The sequence below is a fragment of the Aethalodelphis obliquidens genome, unplaced genomic scaffold (genome assembly GCF_003676395.1).
Source record: "Aethalodelphis obliquidens isolate GAN/ISIS:26980383/991018 unplaced genomic scaffold, ASM367639v1 scaffold52, whole genome shotgun sequence".
NCBI lineage: Eukaryota > Metazoa > Chordata > Mammalia > Artiodactyla > Delphinidae > Aethalodelphis > Aethalodelphis obliquidens.
Window position 1 is genome coordinate 2,071,429 of NW_020837996.1, and position 24,499 is coordinate 2,095,927.

A 24,499-nucleotide genomic window follows, 5' to 3' on the forward strand; every position below is an offset into this window, starting at 1 on the left:
GTGCTCCGCAACGGGAGAGGCCACATTAGTGAGAGGCCCGCGTACCGCCAAAAAAGTAAAAGGGTGGATTGTACGATATGTGAATTATATCTCCATAAAGCTGTTACCACATTACATAAAAGGAGCACAGAGAGGGCGGACTGGGTTTGACTCTCAGGCCTTCTGTGGACTAGGCGGGGTGTGAAGCTAGTTTCCTAACCTAGCTGAGCTTGGTTCCACTATCTCTAAAGTGATAGGAAATAATCAAATTATACGTATGTCCTGGACTCAACATGAAGAGGACATGAGAGGCCATCTGTGACACTGCCTGACCCCTGGGTCACAGCTGGTACGTGTGTGTGCTCTATCAAGCCCCTGTTATGCACCAGACCTTGGGGACACAGAGACAAATGACACCTTGCTCCTGCCTTCAAGGAGGAAGCAGTTTAGGGTGGGAGCCAGGCAGTGACATTATAGCGTCATCAGTGCTGTGATTCAGAGACCAGACTATGCAGGTGAGATAGCTGGAGGGTGCAGAGAGGACAGATGTCACTCCTTAGACACACCTTCCCTGACCCCTAATCCCTACAGCCCCGTACTGTCTGCCTCATCGCCCTCCTCGCTCTCTCCATGGCACCGTCAGAATGTATTCTTGTGCCCTTTCTTGGGTGCTTCCTTCATGCCTGTTTCTCCACCGAGACTGGCAGCTCCATGAGAGCAGGGCCCTTGTCTGTCTTGGTCCCCAGTGGCCAGAACAGTGTCCTGTACTTGGTAGACACTCAATAAATATTTGCTGAATGAAAGAGAATATCAGGACGAGGCTTGGAGGATGAGTAGGAATTAGCCAAGGGAAGAAGCCTGGGTCCTCCAGGCTGAGAGTGCCACAGCCAAAGCCACCTTTGGACCGCAGACTGTTCGGGGTAACGGGACGGGATGGGAGGGGAAGTGGAAGGAGAGGAAGAAGGGGACACAGGTGGGGCAGCCCCAATAACAGACCTGGCCCTCACTGTGGAAGGAAGACTAACCACTACTGAGTCCCCCCTCTCTATCAACTCCAGTCTATGAAAACCCCCCACAGATCCCGGTAGGAGTGCTGAGTGCAGCCCGAGTGTTTCTATAGTAACCGTCACCATGGCACCAGAGGCCTGGATCCAACTTCCAGCATTGCTGAGGCCCAGAGCTCCTATCCCCCTCCCCCAGCAGCCTCCATCCCACAACCCAGAAAGGAGACACAGCTGGGCACCCATACTAGGGGTGTGCAAGGAGGGCTGTGGCCAGGTGTGGGACACAGGCTGTCAGGATTAAACATCAGATATTTCACAATAGATGTACCTGCCAAGGGCGGGTGCCGCCTGAGCCTTTACTAGCAATTTCAACTTGCATTGCTTTGCCCAGGCAGGGGATGGGGAGTCAGGTTTGAACATGCAGCAAGTGGCAGAGCAGACTAGCCTCCATGTGGGCTGGCAGGGTGGGGCGTGGAGCTCAGTAGGCCTGAAAAAACCCCAGTTCCCTCAGTTCCCAGTCCTGTGGCCTCACTGAGCATCGCTCTCCCATCCTGTACAGTGCAAAAGATAAACAATGATAGTAGCAGCCCATTTCAGATATCAGAGAAACAAGCACAGTGCCTTGTCCCTGATAGGTACTTGATAAATATTTAGTGAGCAAATTAGCAAATAATAATAAAAACTACTGTCATCTGTCAGTCAGCAAAGGTACAAGTCCCTATCTCCTTCTCTCTTCGCCCTCCTCCCTGCCCCATGTTCTGTTCAAGCCCAGTTCTGTCACATGAGCTTCCAGATCATCTGTTCTCCACCACACCCCAGCCTCTCGGAGGAGTAATCACAGGTTCCTGAGTCACAGACTTGAGTTCCAATCCAGCCACTGTGACTTGCTGGCCTTGTGATGCCAGGCAAGTGGAGTCATTTCTCAACTGCCTGCTTCCACTGGGATCCCTTTAGTTGTAAGACTCAGAAACCCAACCAGACTGGCTTCAGCCCAAAAGAGGCGTGAGGTTGGGGTTCCAGATTTAGCAAACAAAAATACAGAAATACAGGATGCTCAGTTAAATCTGAATTTCAGATAAACAACTGATAACTTTTAGTATAGATAGGTCTCAAATATGTCATGGGGCATACTTATAGAAAAAAAGAGTCCTTGTTTATCTGAAATTCGAATTTAACTGGCCAACCTGTGTTTTATCTGGCGACCCTAGGCGGGGTGGGTACTTTTAACTCATGAAACAAGCTGGATCCAGAAGTTGAGTAACGTCGTGAGGACTCTCTCTCCTCACGTTCCCGTCTTGGCCTTTGCTTCCTGCAGCCTCACCAAACCTGGCTCTCCACGCCTGAGCTATTTTCGCTCTGGACTTCAGTTTCCTGGTCTGTGGGTTGAGGGGACTGGACCAGCGAGAGGCCGCAAATGCCAATGACCCCGGAGTTTAGGCCAGGACTTTAAATAGCAACGGCAGCCCCGTTTGAAGGGGGCAGGAGCAACTCAGCTCTGGCCCCCTGTCGTGTAGAACGGCAGGCCCAGGATTGCCAATGCTCCACACTTTCCCAAAGAACAAGAAAGCTGAATAGAAATGGAAAACTCTCTCAGTTTCGAGGGGTGGTCCCCCAGCTGTGGCCTCCGGACTAGACGGCCCAGCCCTGTGACCTAGGGCAGGGCTCTCGGAGATGTTCCCAGGAACCACCTGCCGTAGACCCCTGAGGGGACTATTTAAAGTGCCTTCTCCAGCCCCACCCAGACTCTCGGGAGGCAGCACTCAGGAATCTGCATTTTAGCAAGCATCCTCAGATGGTGCTTACGTTCACTAAAATTTGAGGATTACAAATTCTGGATTTTCCATTTTAAGAGGAAATCAAACTCTTCATTTGCAGCCAAAGGGTGGAGGCAGGGGCACCTCCCCTTTAGCATTTTCCTCCCAAGCCGTGCCACCCCCCCACCCCACTGCAACCTTGGAGCACAGCAGGCGAAGGAACCCAAGCTTTGTCAAGCAGGAGCTCTTGCCACACACCCATCGCTATGCTGGTCCCGTTGGTACAACCTGGAGGGCAGGGATCAGGATGGAGAACCTGAGACTCCAAGAGGGAGGTCACTTGGCCAAGGTCACAAGGCCATCAATGGAGGAGCTAGGGTTCAAAACCCAGTCTGCATGGCATCAGGGTACCCTGCGGAGCTTCCTACCAGGCCACACTATCTCTCCCCAGATGGGAACAGGAGAAAGGTAATCATGGCGTTGAGAGAAGGGAGCTCCTGTCCCCTCCTAATGAGCAGCTACCACCACCAGGGCAGAGCACCAGTCATCTACGATGGGAGGAGGACACGGCAGTGTCCTGAGGAGGGGGAAGGAGGATGAGTGGCTCTGATAAGAGCAGATGGCTCCTGGGGACAGGACAAGAGCTGCCACAGACATCAGTTCTGATGAACTCCCATGGCCCTTAGCTGCCCGCGGCACCTCACAGAAACAGGGATAGTGGCTGCCCACCTCTGGCCTTCACCGCCCAGCCCTCAGGCCCACTTCCCACCGAGTTCAGCTTGAGCTATGTGCAATCACTGCGAAGTCTTCAACCACAGGATGCCCATGCAACGGGCAGCTGTACTTTGCCATGGGTTCCATTTACCTGGAGCAGTGCACATGCTTATCATCTGGCCATGGTTGAGTAAGATGCAGATTCAGAGTGAACATTCATTGAGCACCTGCTGCATGCTCTGTGCTGTGCTCACTGCAAATGACTGGAATTGGGGGTGCACTAGTCTAACAGAACAGAAGAGCCTCACTGCCTCCTAGGTGCTATGGGGATAGAGCAGGGAGAGAGGTAACTGTCACCTGGGATGGAACCAGGGAAAATCTGGTGAAGGAACTGGCCCTGGAGCCAGGATGGGAAAGGTGTGGATCCAAGCCGCACAGAGGTGAGAAGGCAGGGGCATTCTCTGTGTGCAAAGCGATAGAAGCAGGTTCCAGTCCCGCCAAGTCTGCCTCCCTCTCACTTCCTGTCTGTTTCCCTAAACCCAGGGCTTCTCAAACTTCAGTTACTCGTGGAAACCCTTTGCATGCTTGCCATACCCATGTGGGACCTGGGCTCTTAGTTATGTCACATTTCTCCTGAAATCAACTCACCGATTGCTATTTTATAAAATGTATGTTAAGAAGAATCTTTCTCTCATCGCAGCAATTGGAAAATAGGTTTCACTTGCTATAGATAGATGATCATCACAAAAATAAGAACGCTGAAAACAAGATAACGTTCCTGAAACCCAGCCAGGTTCTGCAACTCGGGGAGCTGCTAAGTCTGCAGCCTGCTCTCTCGTTGTCGTTAAAAAGAGAGAAGAGCTACTGTTAGGGAGGCGTTAGGGACACCCCAGCACCAGCCTGAGAGCTTCTTGATATAATCAGGGCTGAGAGATGCTCTCTCTGATGCTGTGTCTGCGTCCCCCACTACAGGAACCCTAGATACTACTAGTGTCCCCAACACTTGGGGAAACTCCTAACCAAAATCTGAGCCAAACCCCAACCATACACGTGTCTCCACCATTCCCGGCAGCTGTTGGTTTGTAACTATGCTCGCTGGAGACCTCGAGCTCCATGGCTGTACCTGGGGCCTGCCGCGATGGGTGAGCGCTTTGCATAACAGCAATAACCACAGCCCTCGCGATGGTAGTAACAACCACCATCAGAGTGAACATTTATGTAGCTTTTATCATGCACCAGGCACTGTTCTAAGCATTTACACATATTAAGTTACTTCATCCTCTCACAAACATAGATGACGATGGTGCCATTACTAGTCCCATTTTATGGATGAGAAATTGGAAGCACAGAAAGGTTAAATACCTGCCCAAGAGCAATCCTTATCCTTTGTACATGTTGGATTCCCATATACAATTTCATTTTTCGATTCATTCTTTCATCCAGCCATTCAACAGATATGTATTGAGTATCTTCTGTGGTTCCTTTGAAGCAATGCTTATTTTTAAATGAAACTTGCTGTTTCCAGCTCCCTGCCATCCTCAAATGGCCTCCGATTGCCTCTGTGGGCTGTGCCATGGTACACTGCCCAGGTGGCCCATCAGGACCCAGGCACTCGTCCCTCTGGCTTCCAGCGCTGGCGGCTGCTGGTGGCCCTCACTGAGTCCTTCACTGGGAACTGCACTAGACCACAGAGAACTGCGTGGATGTCGGTTCTAGTCATTCCCCCTGGGGGCAGCCGACAAGCAGGGACTGACCATTATGGGGGAACAAAACTGAAACCCCTTGATTCAATTCAGAACAACTCTGCGGGGCCACCAAAGCTCCCCGGGGGATGGGCTGAGGCCTCTGTTGCAGCTGCACCCCAGCCCACCTTCTCTGGCTAGCCTCGCTCCACTCCCTCCCTCACAGGTGTGGTTCCCAAGCCTGCTCCCCCAAAGCCCCTCTCTCTCAGAGTCTGTTGCCTGAGAAACTCCACCTAAGACGCCGTCCAAAAGCATTTGTCCCCAACCACCGTTGCAACCAGCCCTGTCTCCCCAGCAGTTCCACCCCAAGAAGACCCAAGCAGAGGGAGCACGGGTGCATCCGACCTTCTCCAAGGGCCCTGGCGGCACGGAAGCCCCAGGGTCACCTCAACCTCCACAAGCCAACCTTGGAGGTGGCTGGATTTCTTTATTTATATGTCTTAGTACATTAGCTAATTAGCTTTGTTCCCAGGCCCCATTGGGATCCACTTGATCCCATCAAGTGGATCGTGGCCTTGACTCTGATGACAGGCAGCTGCTCAGGCCACTGGGGAAGATGCGCTCTTTCAGGCCCATGGGGAGCAGCCCAGAGAAGGAGAAAAGGAGAGAGGAGATTGGATGGCTGGGTGTCAGGGAACAGTCACCACTCCCCCACCTCTTCCTGCCTTTGAGCAAGGAGAGCGGAATCAGCATTTCCCCTCCTGCAGAGGCAATATCCCAAGCCAGGCCGAGGAAGGCCCTAGTGCTAAGTGGTCCACCTTTACTCTTCTTAAGTGGCCCATCTTTAAAAATAGCCTACGTCTGCCTCAGGCCTGACCCCTAACATGTCTTACATTTAGTTGCAAATTACTGTCTCAGCAACTCTGCAGGCTTCCCAATCTGGCCTAAACCCAGCTATAAAGGCCGAAAACAAATGGAATTAGAACCTGCAGTCTGCAGAGGCGAGTTGGGATGTGGATGTGAGGGCTCATGGGTAATCCTACTTAGCATAAACTGGGCAGCAGAACTTGGTTTGAGGGAGCTCCCAGGTCACCACGTCCAGCCCCTGCTTAGAGTCACAGGAGGGAGGACCAGGCAGTCTAGACACTGTCCTTCAAAGAACAGAGAAACAGAGTGACATGGGGACCAGGCAGCCTGGCCTGCCATCACCCCCAAAGGTCTGGACTCCACACCTATTTAATGAACACCTACTATGTGCCAGGCCATGAGGCAGCATCTCTCAAAAATCTTTGGTCTTGGGGCTTCCCTGGTGGCGCAGTGGTTGAGAGTCCACCTGCCGATGCAGGGGACACGGGTTCGTGCCCCGGTCCGGGAGGATCCCACGTGCCGCGGAGCGGCTGGGCCCGTGAGCCATGGCCGCTGAGCCTGCGCGTCCGGAGCCTGTGCTCCGCAACGGGAGAGGCCACAACAGTGAGAGGCCCGCGTACCCCAAAAAAAAAAAAAAAAAATTCAAATTCATTAGTATCACCATAGTTCTCATCAGAGGCTGTTTCACGAGAAGATGTCAAGCTCAGAGTGGCAGATAAAGTTTTCCAAACTTCTAATTTTCACTGAACAGCTTGAATTTTATCACTGGTGACAAATACTGCCTGTTGCTTTCGTTAAAGTGACAGGCTCACTTTGTTCATTTTTGAGAAAATATCTGCCCAAATTTGAAAACCCTGGTGTGTCAGCTGTTCTTTCAAGTAAAAATGGTGTACCATTAAAAAAGTGACCAATCCAGTGGACAATTCAATTACACATGTTTTTCTTGACCTTACCTTCAGCAACCAGTGTGCTTTGGTATGCGGCAGAAGTGCTTTCTATGTAGCTGTCCTTTTTATTTTTTTTTTAAACACAGATCATTAAAAAGACAGGTACTCAAGGGAGGAGATTTCTAAAGTTAATCATTTTACTGCTTCATTTAGAACATTCTTAAGTGAAACTGGTATATGTGTGATAGTGAAGGACACAACGATTCCTTGTACACTTTGGTGCTGCTTCCTTGGTGTGTACTAAGATGCCAGCAGTTTTACTCACCACCAGTCCAGATAGCAACAGGATGAAAAATGCAAACAATGTCCCAGAGTTATGATGAAAACAGTTTTAACCTCAAGAACCTGCTAAAAGAGTCTGGGGGAATCCCTAGCAGTCTGCAGACCTGCTTTTGGAAACAGGCACCATAAAGAAAATAAACAAGAGAGTTCATATTATTAATAATATTGGCCACCACCATGGAACACCTACTATACACCTTACACTTTACATACATTATCATATCTAATGGTCTCCAAAAACCTCTGAAATGCAGCTAAGTATCCGCTTTGCTTGGAGAAGTTGGGTAACTTCCTCAAGGACAACAGAGCAAATATGTGAGGAAGATCAAGATTAAAGCCGACTGCCTGACTCCAAAGGTCACTTTTGTTCTTTCTATTTCCTTCCCTAAGCAGTGTCCTGGGCCTCCAGTGCTCCAAACTTCAGCTGCTCCCTACAGTTGACCAAAAAAGACCTAGTCCCTTCCACTCGGCATTCAAGGCCTCCCAATCCAGCTCCATGTCCCTTTCCTAGCCCTGCCTTCCATGAATCCTAAGTCCGGCCACACTAGGATCCTTTCATCCAGACTTGCTTCGGGCTTTTCCTGAGCAGTGACCTCCACCAGAAGTCCCTGCCCCCTTCCATCTTGATCAACTGTTGGAATCCTACCAGTCTTTTCAGGCTCAGACAACCTCTCCTTTCTAATTGTCTGCACCTCTTATTTGCGTTCACGTCATGCATCATGGTCTGCCTACAGCTACTGATCGATTCATTTATCCACTCCTCGAACCTAATGACCCATCACTGGACTGCAGGCTCTTTGATGGCTGGGACCACATGGTCTAAGAATATTATCTCTTGGTTCTTGCACTTGCTCTTCGAGCCTCCTGTTTCCCCCTCTGTAAAATCGATATCAGCACCCTACCTCATAGAGTTGTGGTGAGGATTAAATGCATTAATGTACGTCAAGCGCCTAGAAAACTGCCTGGCACATAGGAAGGACTCAATCAGTGTGAGCTGCTTCTGTTGTTATCATCATAATAATTATCGCTGTCAAATATCATTAAGGGAGTGGGGGTGAGCACCTTCTTGCTCTTATCAGTTTCATGGCCCACTTTCCCATAATAAGGGCAGGCTCCGGTAACACGATGCATTTTAAGCCGGTCTAGAAGCGTGAAAATATGTCCAGATATTTATTACTTTGATTTTCCTGCAAGCAGTTCTATTCCTGGGGACTTATTCCAGTTGGGTCCCTCTGTTCTGTTCCTCATGCCTGCCAAACCTCCACGGACCTGAGAAGTCTGAAAATAACTGAGCCAGGCCCTCCAGGCGAGTCGCAGAGAAGGCCCAGGGCACTCAGGGCCCTCATTAAAAAAACTTCAGTGGGGTTGGCTTTGTATCAGCTGAGCCGCCTTCCTTTTTCAGTTCGACCCAACCACCCTCTCTGGGATCCGAGCCCCTTCAGTCCCGCCGGGCACCCCGAACCAGAAAGATAATCAGTGCCTTGAACTTTGATCTCTGCTGCTGTCACTCTGATCAGCAGGTGAGGAGAACTCTCCAGTCCCTGGGCCCTGCCCCGCCTGAAGCAGGCTGGCGGGTTGTTGTCAGTGTGCTGGGTTTGTTTTTAAGGTCAGTGAACAAAGCGCCCTAGAATGCGAGCTGCCTCAGGTTTGGTTACTCTGTTCTCCAGATATGATGAGCTCTTGGGATTGTGTGAATTCTGAGGAGGGCAGGATGTGTGCATGAGCTCCAAAGGGCAACACAAGCAAATCAGTTACATCCGGGCTCCCGAGTCCTATTTCCAAACATGCTTCCGGCCTGCAGATACTGTTATTAGAGACGGTGAGCCGCTCCGTGCAAAGACCTGATGCCATTTCCCACTCGTTTCATCATCTTTCTAAGGTTGGTACAAAAATTCTGCCCGATGCCACGGAGGGTACCGTTTCTGTGGCCTTGGATCAGCCGCGGTCACCATAGCTAGCACTTTCTATACTCCAGCCCCCGGGTGCAACTCTTCACCAGTATTGTCTAGTTTCACGCTGAGCACGGCCCTGGGGGGAGTCTGGATACCTCTGTTTGACAGATGAGGAAAGTGCACCTCCCAGTGGATAAGTCACTCATCCAAAAGATACCTCTCCTTGACCCAGGAACCAGGAACCAAGGCCAGTGTGATCAGCTCCATGGTGTGAGGGCTTTCGCTGTGGGGCCCTGGCTGGTTCTCTTTGCCATCCATCACGCTTAGCTGAAATGAACTGGGGAAAAGTTGGAACTAGTATTTTGGGAGAGTCTTCACCTGCACCAGACCCATGCATTATCTTATTTCCTCCTGTAAACAGCTTTGCGAGGTGGGAATTATCACCCTCAGGTTAGAGGAGAGGATTGGGGGGCTCAACTTGTCAACTGGCTTGCCTAGGTCCACAGTCAGAGCAGGATCCAGACTCAAGTCAGCGTGAGCTCAGAGCCCAAGCCCTTCCTGCCACGTTCATTGCTCCCGCTGTACTAGGACGTCTGGTTCTCCAGGGAGAGCCGAGGGAAACCTCTCCCGGACAATGGGCACAGCTGACAGTGCTGGTCACTGTCAGTGAGAGGAAAGAGGAGAGGAAAGCCTGATACCAAAAAGATTTGGGGGTAGGGGACTGCAGTGCAGGGGAGACAGGTAGGAAAACAAGAAGGCAGGTCCCCGCAGTGTAGGAACAGGGAGTCTAGGGACAGACAAGTTGGTTCTATGACCATACCTGTTCCTTCCACCAGAATCAGGAGTGCCTAGCCCTCCAATTCCAGACCCTTCCAACTTCAGGACTCAGTTTAAGCACCACATTGTCTACAGAGCCTTCCTCCAGCCCACAGTGACCCCAATCTCTGCTAGCATCTCATGTCTGTGCCTCTCGCTCTGTCTTTCAATTATGTACATACTGTGATCTGTCTCGAGTGTCCTGAGACAGAGCGTCCCCATCAGATAGGAGGTTCCCATTGAGATAGGAAGTTATTAAGAAGGAGGATATTGTCCTATTAATTCCTTTTTTTATTCCTCACAGAACCCAGAAGACTGGCATAAACAAATATATGCGCAAATACATGTGGTATTGAACCATTCCCATTTTACAGAGAAAAACAGAGGAACTCCTATAAATTAGGTCAGCAGCTCCACAGTTATCTGATTTTCCTCTAACACTAAATCTCCTAATTGCTACTATACCCCAAATCAAAGCCAAATAAATGTGGATTGATTTTAAAAGGAGGAGAGGGAAGAGAGGCAGAAGGGGGTATGGGAGAAGAGGTGGAGGAAGGGGAGAAAGATAAGGGGGAGGAGGGGAGAGAAGATGAGGAGGGAGGAAGAAGAGGAGGAAAAGGAGGAGGAGGAGTGGGAGGAGATGAGTGGGGGGAGGAGGAGATAAGTGGGGGGAGGAGGAGATGAGTGGGGGGAGGAGGAGGAGGAGATGAGTGGGGGGAGGAGGAGATAAGTGGGGGGAGGAGGAGGAGAAGGAGATGAGTGGGGGGAGGAGGAGATAAGTGGGGGGAGGAGGAGATGAGTGGGGGAGGAGGAGGAGATGAGTGGCAGGAGGAGGAGGGGGAGGAGATGAGGGGGAGGAGGAGGGGGAAGAGGGGGAGGAGATGAGTGGGGGGAGGAGGAGATGAGTGGGGGGAGGAAGAGATGAGTGGGGGGAGGGGGAAGGAGATGAGTGGGGGGAGGAGGAGGAAGAGGGTTTTGCACTGGAATAGGACACAGCTTCAAACAGAAATGGGTACAAAATGAGACTAGAGACAGAAATAGCACGACTCTCAAGCATGAATTCTATTCTGCCCAATCTAAAAAGAGATTTTTCTGCCATGCAAACCTCCCCTTCTGCGCCTGCTTCACGGAGATGTAAGGCATAACTGACTTCATCGACTGTGGAAACCTAACCCGCCATAGAATGAAGTACATTCGGAACTCTGTCGGGTTAATCTCGACAGAAATCTGGCAACAAGGTCAAATCTTGAAGCAAAACAAAACAGCCAAGCGGGAATTTGCAGCCTGGCCATGCCTCACGTGGCACGGCGCGGGCAGGCCCTGTGAGGTGCTCCAAGGGGCGGGCAGGCAGGGGCACTTTACTTCTAGCTAACATTTAACATCCTGGGGACCCCCAGTGCCCCCCACAGAGCCTGACACAGGAGATGCTCCACAAACCTCTCACCTGTTCCCATCTCTGAGTTTACACACACAGTCAGTGACTGTCAAATTTAACCACTTTCGTTAACATCAGGATTCGCCGGCTAATCTCAATACTGGCCACATTTCAGACTTCCTCAACAACATGGTTTTCATATTTATTCATGCTGGCAGTATTATTAGTAATGAACTTCACAGATGATACGGGCATTCTGGGTATTTATATGTGGCTGGCACCTTACCTAAGCCTTCATACCTGGACCATTAGATCAGTTTTGACCGAACTGTAACATATGCTGTATGTCTTGTGTTTTCTCTCACTTACTGTGTTCAGAATTACGTATTTGTAGGTTTCCTTGTTTCGTGTGTCTTCACCCCCTTAAAAATACTGATGTCTGTGAAAACCAGAATCATTTGTATTTTGGTCACCACACAGTTCCCCATGTATAGTATATAACATGGCACTAATACAATGCATTGCACACGGTAGGTACTTAACAAACATTTACTGAATGAATGAATGAATGGTGCTGGGTTAAATGTCTCTTGGTGCCTGACCCCAAGCAGGCAGCCCTTTGTGAATTGGCTGGTCACGCCAACGTGTGTTGGGACCCCAGATCCAACATCCAGGGTGGCTGCAGGTCCTCTGTTTGCACAGCTGGGACCAAGGAGGGCTTGGTCATGGGAGTGATCTCAGGTTGGGGGCCTGGAGGATGGGCCCACCGTGGAGCTTGCTTGACCACTGCCCCAATCAGGACCCAGCTGGGGAAGGGTATCTCCGATTCCAGCAGGACTACCTGCACCCCTGGCAGCCAGCACCAGTGTGTGCTCCACACGCTAAGAGCAGCAGGAGAGCCTGGTGGCAGACAGGAGAGCGTATTCACCCCCTCCACCCAGGTGCGACCCCCACGGTCAGGGAGACATGCACTGTGTGAAAGTGGGCCACACATAATAATGGCGGAACTACACCTCTCTTCTGAACGATCTGTCCTTTAATGCAGAGTCACAGCAGGTGTAGGGCAAAGAGGGGCCAGAGCAGGCCTCCAGGGAGACATTGGTGAAAGCACTCCACCCTCAGTACGTGTTCTGGACTCTGGGCCCAGCCCCAGTCCTCCGGGCAGCCTTCCTATGAAATGAGCTCTCCCAGGGCTTCCCAGAAACCATCTGCTACCCCCACCCCGCCGCTCCATCAACCTTGGCCACACGTGCCCCCTAACCAGTCCTGTCCCCACCTCCAAGCCTTTGAACTATTGCTTCCTTCCCAGGTCCCTCTTCCCTCCGGCCGGAGCATGGCCGCTCCTTGTTATTTAGATCTCGGTTCAAATACTGCCCCGCAAGAGAAGCTTTCCCTGACCACCTACTGATCTGGACCCCAAATGATTCTGATCTTGACTTTGCTTGTTTGTTTCTTGTTAGCTTCAAGAACTGAGATCAGGCCACCTTTCACTTACTCTTTTAGCCCAAACCCCAGCACAAGGCAGCATGTAGAAGGTGCTCAATAAATACTGATACTTTTATGAACGAATGAGAGACTGAGTGAATGCACGTGCTCAGTTAAACAGCGAGAACCAGCCCAGCTTCCCGGGGTCCCTTCGATGCCAGGCCTGTCCAGTAATGAGACTAATCCCAAGATCCGTGGATGATGAGGCAGAAGCCCTTGAGAAGAGTCTCCCTATCTCGGGAGGGGCTCTGGGTCTAGGCCTGGTTAAGTTTTTCTTCTTACTGAGCACTGACTATACAGCAAGCAGACCTGCAGGCCTTTGTTTAATTCACAGCCTCCCTCTGCATGGACACCATGGTGATTCCCATGTCAGAGATAAGGAGACACGCTTGAGGATGTTAAGCAACTTGTTCAAGGTCTCTTGGCTATGAAGTCACAGACCTCGCTCGGCCTGGCCCTGAGGACCCAGTGCTTTGATACCTCTCTCTCCTGCTTCCCTGCAAATCCCCACGTCAGTCTGCAAGTCCACGCCCCGGGGGGATGAGGCAGGAACAAGAACTCTCTGAATGAAGCTGTTCCTACTCCTTCACCCAACAAGCACCTGCCAGGCCTTTGCTCTGTGTGGGTCCCAAAGCCAAGGGCTGGGGACACAGAGCCACGAGGCTGAGCCCCACCCTCCTGCAGCTCAGGGACACCCATGTCGCAGTGAGTCACCCATCACAGTGGTCTTCTAGAAAGTTTTTTCTTAATCAAGGGTAATTAAAATTCCTCCAGTTTTTGAGGATTTCTTAAAATTCCTTCAGCAGGGTGGTGAGGGGGGCGGTGATAGTATGTGGAGTGAGTACTAATGTCTGAAATCAGGGGAGACCCTTGAGGTGGTGGGGGAAGCTTGGGCAGATAGCAAGCTGACTAGGTGGGCCGGCCTCCCAGGGCTTTCCCCACTTTGGAGCCATTTCCTCACCAAATTCTGACTGCCCCCCTCTCCAGCCCAGAGCTCTGTACCCTGGAGGAGGACCAGAGGGTAATGGCGTGGGGAAAAGTGCCCTGCTCAGCATTTGGCAGAAGGTCCTGGAGTACAGACACCAGGACCTCTGCTGAGACACTGGAATTTAATTTGAAGCCCAAAGTTTGTGCGCTCACCCTGTCTCTCTCTCTCTCTCTCTCTCTCTCTCTCTCCCTTTCATTCATTCATTCACTCCTGGCACACTGCACATTCTCCCCTCCTCCCACGGCAAAGCCCATTGTCATTCTGGTGGCATTTCAGCCCACTGCAGGCCTAAGGAGGCTCCCTCTTCCAGATTTCTCTGTCGAATCGCTGACAAGGACAAAGCCGTTAGGAGCGAGATTCGGTAACTAGTTTTTTAATTTTCATGGCCTGAGGTTGTCAGGACAGTGCAGAGAAAATTGCCAACGATTCGGAGAGTGGCCCACGGATCTGGGGCAGAGCAGGCGAGAACAAGGGAGCACTTCAGCTGGGGCGGGGGTGTTGGCAGCCACTCGGATGAGAAAGTTCTCTTCTTCCAAATTTCTTTGATTCAGATGCCATGCTAATTGAAAAAGATCGATTCAGCAATTTTTCACCCTTCCTCAATACAGTGTTTTAGAGGGCTGAGAAAGAAAAAAGAGAAGGGGTCCTCCAGGGATCCTTCTGTAGGGTGGGATAAGGACCAGTTGACCATAGGTTGCTAGGAAATGGGGGTTATTCATTTGAGGGAGAGTCGTCATATTCCCCAAATTTACTTTGCATCCTTGGATTACAGCACAAACATAGCTCCAGATTAAGGCACACTGTCAGAGTGAAAAGATCTGCATCCCAACCCCAAGCTCAGGCACAGCGTGGCTGTGTGGCTGTGGGTTGGTGGCTCTCCCTCTCTGAACTATGAAAACGGAGGGGATTGAATAAAACAACTCCTAATATCCTTGCCCATCTCTGTGCGTCTCTGCCTTTACCAAGCCCATCAGGAATCTTTTCATTGCTTCCAGTCTGAGGTCTCTGGTCTCTTGAGTAGACTCTCAGATGGATCTAAATTGTAAGGACTGGCCTGGGACCTCCCAAGAGGTAAGTGATAGGACGGTGGCATCAGGACGAACAGTTTTCATTTAACCCTGTCACGCCAACCAAGATTCCCCAGCTGGACATATTCGGGCACGCTAACACAGAATAATGTGATGAACTTGCACTGGGGTTTTGTTTTATGGTTCCCAGAACTCTCTCAAATACATTCTCTTTCAAATACATTCCTTACAACCACTCTAGAAGTGATGTCCTATAATCAGCCCCATTTTACAGATAAGAAAAGTGAGGTTCACATGCCCAAAGGCTGACCAAGTCTGACCAGAGCCCCCGCCCAGCACCCTTTGGCTTGCTCTGGCCTAAGACAGACAAAGGTTGCTCCCAGAGAAGCAGCTCGTGCAGGGGAGAGAAGTCAGGTGCCTCTTGCCAGATCCTTCCTTCCAGCTCCTGGCTCCCGTGCCGCCCCACGCTGCCCTCTCAATTGGTTGCATCCATCCAAGTCTCTTAGTCGGGGAAGCAACATAAATGAACTCGGTGATTTAAGTTGAATGTGAATTTATCGAAAGGATACTGAGCGGCTCACAGGTGAGACAGGAAGGCTGGAGAACTAGGCTTAGGGAGTAGGCAAGAGAAAAGGGAGGCCACACAGCCCGAATCACAGCCCAAACTCTTGCAATGGAACCAGCCCAACAACGTCACCCACTGCAGCTGCTACAAATGCCAAGCCCATGGTATTGCCGCTGTAGCACTATCTTCTCTGGCCTTGGCCACGTGCCTGCACCTGAGCTGCAAGGCGAGCTGGGAAAGTGGTACCTGGCATTTTCATCTATAGGAAGGCTCTGCCTCCCAACAAGTCTCAAGAGGGTAAAAGTTACCCCCAAAATAGAAAGGGCATTGAGATGTCAGGCAACCAAATAGATGGTAGGTGTGCACTGTTAGGTTAGGATGGGCAAGGCTGTGATAACAAAAAAAAAATCCTAAATTTTTAAAATGCCAAAGATTTATTTCTTGTTCACGCTACAGATCCATCAGGGGTCAGCTGCGGGCTCTGCTCCCGGTCACAGGCTGATGGAGCACCCACCATCACTGGCCACTGTCACCTCAGCAGATGGAAAGAGAGATCTGGAGCAGCCATTGAAGGCTCTAGGCCAGAAGTGACATCACTTCCACTCATGGCTCATTGGTTGGAACTAGTCACATGGTCCTGCCTTGGGTCTAGAAAGCAGAGAGCTGAGACTATCCAGTGAATAGCATTAATGATGCCCACAGTCTGCTACATGGAGCCCGCCAACCAGAGCCTTCCTAGGGAGGGAGGAGAAGAAAAAGGCACTGAAATGGGGTCAGGAGACCTGAGTTTCATTCCAGGTTGAGCCACTGGGACCTGTACGTTCCTCTAGCACCCCTAAGGGACAGAGGAAACCCCAACTTTGGAGTGTGATCACGGAAGTGGTCCCCTCAAATTGCACGTGGCAGCAGCAGATGCTCAGAGCACAGCCCACCAATGAAGCCCTGGAGGGGCCAGGAGTACCCAGAGCCAGGAGCCAAGGCAGCCTCCTGGAGCTCAGGCAGGCAGGCAGCCTCGTCCTCACTCATAGGCTCCTTAGCCATTGTACTGTCTCCCCAGAATGATGGGCACTTCTCAGTAGCCCTAGCATCCCTCTAGAAATAAAGTCTCTACGGGCAGCAGGAGCTGAGCTATTTGGTGTATCCACAGGCCTCTTGGGCCCATACTCTATTTCAGCTACAGAGAGGTGACTGGCCAGGCTGAGTCCCAGGAAAACACAGGGAAGCAAAGCCCTATGAGTGAGGGTCTGCCTGTACCTATGAGGGGCCTCAAACACCCCGGGTCTGACTGGCCCCCAGCCCTTCCTGAAGTTGCAATGTTGACACTTCTAAAGGAGTGAGAACAACTCTTGGTACCATTGTACACCATGACCAACAGACTAAACATTTAAGCTTCCTTCAATACCCAGTCCAGGGAAAAGTTCAGGTTCACTTCTGAGGTAAGTGGTCTTCATAGATACGGCCCAGAACACTAGTTTCCTCCCAACGTGCATTTGCCCCTTCTTCCTTAATAACATGAACACCAAATTTTAAACAGAGGTTGTAACACAAAGGTCCAGCAACACTTCCCAGCCTGCCCGCGGCGCCCTCGGGCCTGGAGACTTGGGCAGCGACCTTCGATCAGAGCTCTCAAGCTGGCGGAGGAGCCTGGGAGCCTGACGGTCATGGAGCTGCCCTGTCGGCCTTCCTCCAGACTTATATAATGAGATAGACAAAATTCTTCTATTTTGTGGTTTACAATTATTAGCAGCTCAGAATTCCGTGGCAGTCCCATGGTTAGGGCTTTGCGCTTTCACTGCCGAGGGTGCGAGTTCGATCCCTGGTCAGGGAACTAAGATCCCGCAAGCCGCGCGGCACAGACAAAAAAAAATAAAGTAAATAAATAAATAAATAAAACAATTACTGACAGCAAAATTCAACTGTGAAAAGCTATCACAGAGGCAGAAAAATAATTGTTAACACTGCTATCTTCAAAGGGGTGTGGAGCTTTTTAAGAGGATAACCTCATGTTTGGATGGCCTCCTCCATGGGCCTGGAGGTGCAACAGTGGGCCTGGAGCTGAGTTTGGAAGAGAGGGCTTGAGAGGGCTGACTTGTGGTGCATCCCAACAGGATTATCTGGCATTTCACAGGCAAACCATGAGGGTGGGAGTGAAGAGGTAGGCGGAACCGGGGAGGGGAGAGAAGAGGTAAGGAGTTGCACTGAGGCTGGTGCACCCGTGGGGAGAAATAGCTGACCATGAATCCCTCGGGACATGTAGAGTCCTCTAAGAACAAGGCGGTTGAAAGTACAATTTGCAGTTTGTTTGTTTTTAATGTTGCTGAAATGTCAGTGTCTCCTCTGATACTCTCAGAACTTCAATCTGTGCCAAAGAATCAAGGTGCTGAGGTTCACATGAAAATCCATTAACTAAAATGAATACAGCAGAGGCAGGAGCTCCCAAGCAGAGATGACCATGGAGAAGTTGCAGAAATTGTGGAAGGGGTCCCACCTGGCCTAGGAAGGCAATGGGTTGGGGCGGGGGGAGGTGATGAGGAAGGAGTGAGCAGTCTTAGCCAGATCTCAAGGGGCAGGGACGCCCTAGCCAACACCTACCACATGAGATGCCCCTTCTAGCTTCCTCATCCGTCCCCCTGCCCCCAGCTTCACCGGGTCCAGTCACACTCTGTGCTGTTCCAGAGCAATCTTTGTCAATTTTGCATCTGATACTGCCCCTGCCCTATTTAAAACCCATTGTCTCCACTCCAAGGTCACATTCAGCCTCTGAAATGGTAGCCTTTGAGGTCCCAGCTTATTTCATCAACCTCATCTCTTTCTGGTCCCCACTCCACCCCAAATACATGCTCTGCAACCCATGGGACTGGCAACCCTTTTCCGAATATATCCACGCTCTTCAAGACTCTGGGCCTTTGCTCAAGCTGTACCCTCTGCGTGGGACCCTGAACCTCTCTCTTCTCTACCTACTTATCCAAGAAAGGTCCTTTAGTCGCAGCAGAAATGAATTCTGGCTGGTTTAATCAGTAAAGGTATGCAGTAAAGAATATGGGGTGGCTTCCAGAATCCCTGGGAGGGCCAGAGATCCAGGCTTGGAGACGACATGGACAGGAGCCACCGCCAAATCACACCATGGAGATGCCACTGTCCCAATGCTGGCACAGAACAGCATCAGGTGCCTCTGATGTTGCCCGCGCAGGTACCGGACACCCTGCGGGGCCCCGCCATGGCCCTTCTGGAGGCAGACACCACCTCCCCCAATTATGAAGCTTCCTTCTTCACACGCTACCTGCTGTGTTAAGCGCCAGATCGGCCTCTGATGGCTGAAGTCAAGACCACATGTTTGGGAAGCTGGGAAAGCAAGTCTCCGGGCTCCCAGGTAGAAGGGGGTCTCCCCAGCCTGCCAAGACTCATAAGGTGGGGAGGGCCCAAATGCAGGACCATGTTCCAAGGCACTGCTACAAAGAAGGGCGATGCCCACCACCCTCATTAGGACCCTGTCTGAATGCCACCTTCTGTGGGACGGCCCCAGAGCTGCCTCGATCAGTTACCGGCACTCCTCTGCACCCTTCGTACCTGCCTCCATTCTCAGGCACCACTATTGATGGCCTCCCTCTAGGTATAAACTCCCTTCTTTTTACAGACAAGAGATGCAAGAGCCAGAGGGGAGATGTCACTGATATTTTCAAGGGAACCTTTAATCAAAGGTGATCACTTAGGTAGAAGTAGCCACCTGGGAACAAGGGTGAGGGCTGAGGGTAGGAGCTGAGGCAGGGATGACTGAGAGACGCTGGAAAACCCACATGCCAGAAACAATCACCCTTTCAGACCTGTTGATGGGGGTCTGAATTTTCTACCCAAAGTGGCAACCGTTCCTAACTTTGGCCCATTGTCAGAACCTCCTAGGAAACTTATAATAAATGCAGATGGCCAAGACCCACCTCTAAGGATTGATTCTGCAGATCTGAGGGGAAGGCGGGGCATCTGTATTTTTAATGAGGCCCTCAGAGAATTCTGATGAACGCCAAAGTTGAAGAAAGACTGACCTCAGCTGTCTACAAAGGTACACAGAGCAAACTAGGTGGATTTATAGTCATTCCTAGACATGATCTGAAGGGATGGGGCCCAGGAGAAGGAAGTTAATTCATTCATGCTTTTAGTTAATCATTTGTTAGTTAGTTTTTACATTCAGTCATTCCATAAATGATGGGTTTAGTGGAGGAATGGGGTCAGGGTTATATCAGTCAGGATGGCTAGATTATGCTGCAGTAACAAACAACTCCACAACCTCAGTGGCGTAAAACAACCAACGTTTATTTCTCACTCCTGCTGGTTCATTAGGGGCCAACCAGGGCCCCTCCTCCATGTCCCCTCACTCTGGGGCTCAGAATGATAGATCAGCCACTATCTCAAATTGCGCTGGTTATCATGGCAGATGAAAGGAGAATTCTTGGAGGGTCTCTTGTTGGTACTTTTTAAAAAATTTTTTATTGGAGTATAGTTGCTTTACAATGCTGTGCTAGTTTCTGCTGTACAGCAAAGTGAATCAGCTTCATGTTGGTACTTAAATGTCCTGGCCCAGAAGTGACACAACTCTCACTTCTGTTCACAGCTCACTGGCCAGAACCAGTTTGTAACTGGCCCCTAACTAACCCTTAGGGTGTTGGTTTAGGACTGCTGCATCTCGACGCCACAGCAGGAAGGGGCAATGCTTCTATCAGCAAGGCCAAGCTTTCCCAGATACCCTCAGCTTCTATCTCCTTGGCCAGAAATGGCACCTATGGTCACTCCTAGCAACAAAGGAATCTAGGGAAGTACACACTTCAACAGGGCACACTGAAGCCCCAGACAAAGTTGGGTTCTGTTGATAAAGAAGGGGAATGGATACCGGATAGGCAACTAGAAGTAAATGATTCGATATGTGTGTCACTGGAGAATGAGAGACGGCATTGTAGGTGTGAAGACAAAGGCAGAGGACGGATCCAGACCACAGCAGCAGTAGCATGGAGGGCTCGACTGTGCACTTGGCTTCACTGAGCCCACCAAGTTAGGGACTGGCTGAGTGGTTCTCTATGTCATCACAAGATTAAAACTAGCAAAGTAATTAAATATGCATTAATTATGAATATATATTATTCAAGATTTCTGCCCATAACAGACTACAGATGAGTACATTAGGATGTTGTTTCAAGACCATATTATTAGCTATTAGTGCCTACCATGTGCCACCTTCTGCATATATATTATCTCTACATTTCACGACAAACTGAGGCTCAGAAGATTGTCCTAGGTCACACAGACGATAGCAGAGGTGCTGGATCCAAACCCAAGCCAGATTCCCAACTTCCCATTCTTTTCTCTCCATTATATCAGGTTCCCTCTTCCACTCAGCGTTCTTTAGTAATGATAATTCAAAATGACAACGTGTTAAAAACACTGCAGCCTGAAATGTTATCTAAGATGCATGTTAGGTGGGAGAGGCAGTGGTAGTATCGATTGGTGCTGAGGACGCCTGCTTATCAAAGCCCTGTTTTCTGAGTGTGTATTTGGATCCAATCTGTCATTAGAGATGCTGGAAAACATCGCAAAGAAACAAACAAAAAGCAGCCAAGATCCTTCAATGCAGATGTAGCCAATACACTACAGACAGGCAATCTCGAGAAACGTTGGATGCTGTCAATTAAGAAATGAATACCTGTACAGCCTAAGAATTAGTAAGGCTCTTTGGATGAAAACAAGGAAGCAAGGAGAAAAAGGGCCACACCATGAACATGAATAAGGACCCACAACCTGTCTACCCCAAGTGGATGTGTTGTCTAAATGCAGCCCTGGGCTCTGGAATGCTCTTGCTTATATAACCGGATCTTGGATTAGAAGGTTGGAAGGTTACCAAGGCAACACACAGACTGACTTCTAACCCTGGGGCCTGCTCCCAGCCCTAGGTTCCTAGTCCAGTTCAGTCACACATATGGAAAGCTCACTAGAACATCTAACCCCTCTGTATATATAGTCAATATATTCAGTATATTCTGCCATTCGGTGGAGGGAGGTATCAAAAATCTTGAATGGGGCTTCCCTGGTGGTGCAGTGGTTGAGAGTCTGCCTGCCGATGCAGGGGACACGGGTTCGTGCCCCGGTCCGGGAAGATCCCACATGCCGCGGAGCGGCTGGGCCCGTGGGCCATGGCTGCTGAGCCTGAGCGTCCGGAGCCTGTGCTCCGCAACGGGAGAGGCTACGACAGTGAGAGGCCCACGTACCGCATTAAAAAAAAAAAAAAATCTTGAATGGCCTGATCCTATACTTAGAAGAGCAAATTTCCCATTTACTCATTCATTACTTTCTTCTTCCATCCATCTATCATATATTTACAAAGAGCCCGTATGTACCAGACACTGTTCTAGGTGCTGGGCACACAATGATAAACAAAACAGACAATTCATTCCTTCATGGAATTTAGAAGTTAGCAGAGGAGACAGTGGTTAATCAAATAACTTCCCAACCCAAATGTGAACTTGTGGCTGTAATATGTTATCAACACTTGCTGAGGACCAGGAATTATTATGCTAAGTGGATTGCTAAAATGGAACTGAGGCTCGGAGAGGTGATGCAACTTTCCCAAAGTCACACCACCCCAAAGTGATGGAGCTGGGCTTCCAATCCAGAGCCCCCTGATGCAAAAAGCCCACGCACTTGGCTGCTTTTTCACATCTCCCTTGGCGAACTGTGTATCTCATTTCTAGTTTCTGCCCTTTCTCCTTTGAGATCTGGGTTTGGCCTGCAGTCTTTGACATAAAATATTCCAACACCTAATATGTACAATTCACTGGGCTCAGGAAACTTGTTACAGACAAATTTTAACAATGAGAGGCAACAATTATTTTTTCCTAAAGGATATCTGAAAATGAGATCACCACCTGGGCCAAAATTAAAACAGTGTTCTGCACAGAAATTTCTAAAGGTCCTGTATTATTAATACAGCAATGGCGCTCCCTGGTGACAATTATTGTGTATTACATGCTCCTTCACTTGGGGGAGGAATACATTTTGGATGTAGTGGAAGCTTCCTACTGCAAATTTGGACGAACAATAAGCCTCCCCTAGTCTTGATTTCCTTCACTCCTCGTTCCCCCGACCCCACCACACCCAATTTATATCAATTCCAGAGGCAAGGTCACAGGTATAGGGTGCAGTCTCTTTTCACAGTTGAGAGTTCTAGCAACTAGGACACAAGGTCCCCATGAGACTGACAAAGGGTTAAACCATTTGCTGCCAATCTCCAGGATCACTGACCCATTTGGTCATGATGGATTAATCCATCATCTCCCACTTTCTTTTCTGAAAGTAGCGGCTACAAATGACACCCTCCTCCACCCACCTCCCCCGCTCCACACACACACACACACACACACACACACACACACACACACTCTCTCTCTCTCTCTCTCTCTCTCTCTCTCTCTCTCTCTCCCTCTCCCTCTCTCTCTCTCTCTCTCTCTCTGACTCTACCCCATGATTATAGGAAATAGACAAAAATTTACACATCTACTTTGAGCTAGGCATTGAGCGATGGGCTGGGAACACAGTGATGAAGAGCAAGCTGTGATTCCAGCTCTAAAGCTTACACTGTAGCAGGGGAAACAGGTGGCCAACTAGCCTATAAATTATTCACTTTTGATTATAATAATTGGTACAAGAAAGAGGCTCTGAGAGTCTATACCAGTGAGACAAGACCAGATTAAGTCAGAGGGTCAGAAAAGTTACCCTGGAGAAAGAGAGTAAGGGGTGCTGTGCCAAAATGGGGAAGAGGCTGGTCAAAGTCAGGGAGCTTGGGGGAGAATGGACATGAGGCCCAGGTGGTCTGAATAGGGTCTCTCCTGGGGCTAAAGGTGGGTGATGAGTGTGGTACAACGAGGAAGAATAGTCATTAGGTAATCTCCAGGATGGTGAAGTATTAAGAGAGAATGTTGGTCATTAACTTAACCTTTGAGGAAGATTTAGCTTGAGTTAAAGGATGAGTATAAACTAACATCCCGATTTTCATTTTAAGGGTTAAACTCTGTTAAATAGGAAATGGTGGAGTGGAGAGCATCCCAGATCTCTGTCTATTATGCCTCTTCCCAGAAAACAAGGATATTGAAGAATTTATTATTTACAACCCCTCCACTGCTTATGGAAGATGAGGAAATAACAATAGCAGGCAGAATTGCCAGGGGCTGTGGGCAGGAGTTCAGTCAATAATGGACAAAAGGCTGAATGGAAGAGAGGACAGTGGTGGCAGTTCCAACAGTAAACTGGGGCTACAAAAAAATCAAGAAAAAAGCCTTACCTTTGATGCCAGCTAGCTCTCAGAATGTAGAACACCTTAGGTTAAACATTGCCAAGATTTGGATTCAGGAAACCTTTGTTCAAACCCTCCTCTTCCACCTCTAGCTACGTGATCAGGGTAACAAACTTTCTGTGCCTCCATTTCTGCCTCTGTAAAATAGCGATGACAAGATCTGCATTTTAGATTGTGAAGTAGTGTATGTGAAGTACTTAGCATCATGCCTGTAATATTGCAATTACTCAATATTCGTTTATTATTACTGACAATATTTAATACCTGGAAGGAAATACATAAAATAGAGAATCAGGGAAATTTTTTTACAGCAGTTTTCCATTATTTTTCAATTTTCTAAAATAAGTATGCATTTCTATTAAAATCAGAAGGGGAAATACACCCACAATTTCTGAATAAAAGAAATTTGACTAGTCCACTGCTTCCCACATTTCCTGGATCGTATTGTTCAAGAAAGGCGCGGGAATGCATGTTAAAAGCACAGATTCCTAGGCCCCGACCCAGAAATACTGAATCAGAATCTCTAAGGGACAAACCTGTGAATCTATACTTTCAATCAGCCTAGCAGACGATTCTTATAATCAGGCACTTTGAGGACGCGCTGATTTAAAGAGAGAGGGCAGTAACGGAGAGAGGAAGGCCAGCCCAGGCTGCAGCAATCACGAGGGCCTAAGCCTACAAGTCCCATACTGCCCCGCAAACTGGAGACGAGAGTCCGGAGCCTGCCGGGAGATGTAGTTTTCGTCGGCCAGACCTCTGCCTATAAGAAAGCCGGAGATGACTGCCGGAAAA

General features: G+C 49.6%; 1 long non-coding RNA gene across 3 annotated transcripts in view; it reads right to left on the bottom strand.

Annotated features, from left to right (window-relative positions):
* Window positions 1-24,397, bottom strand: part of LOC113608208 (uncharacterized) — a 52,298-nt gene extending 27,901 nt beyond the window's left edge. For 2 of the 3 annotated variants that reach the window (XR_003428255.1, XR_003428257.1), the window contains exons 1-2: window positions 24,244-24,397; window positions 23,696-23,844 (exon numbers count right to left, since the gene is read on the bottom strand). This is a non-coding gene — a long non-coding RNA (uncharacterized LOC113608208). Of the gene's footprint in view, window positions 1-10,873; window positions 14,345-23,695; window positions 23,845-24,243 lie in introns of those variants that run through there. The other variant, XR_003428256.1, reaches the window with a different exon arrangement.
* Window positions 24,398-24,499: the final 102 nt, after the last annotated feature.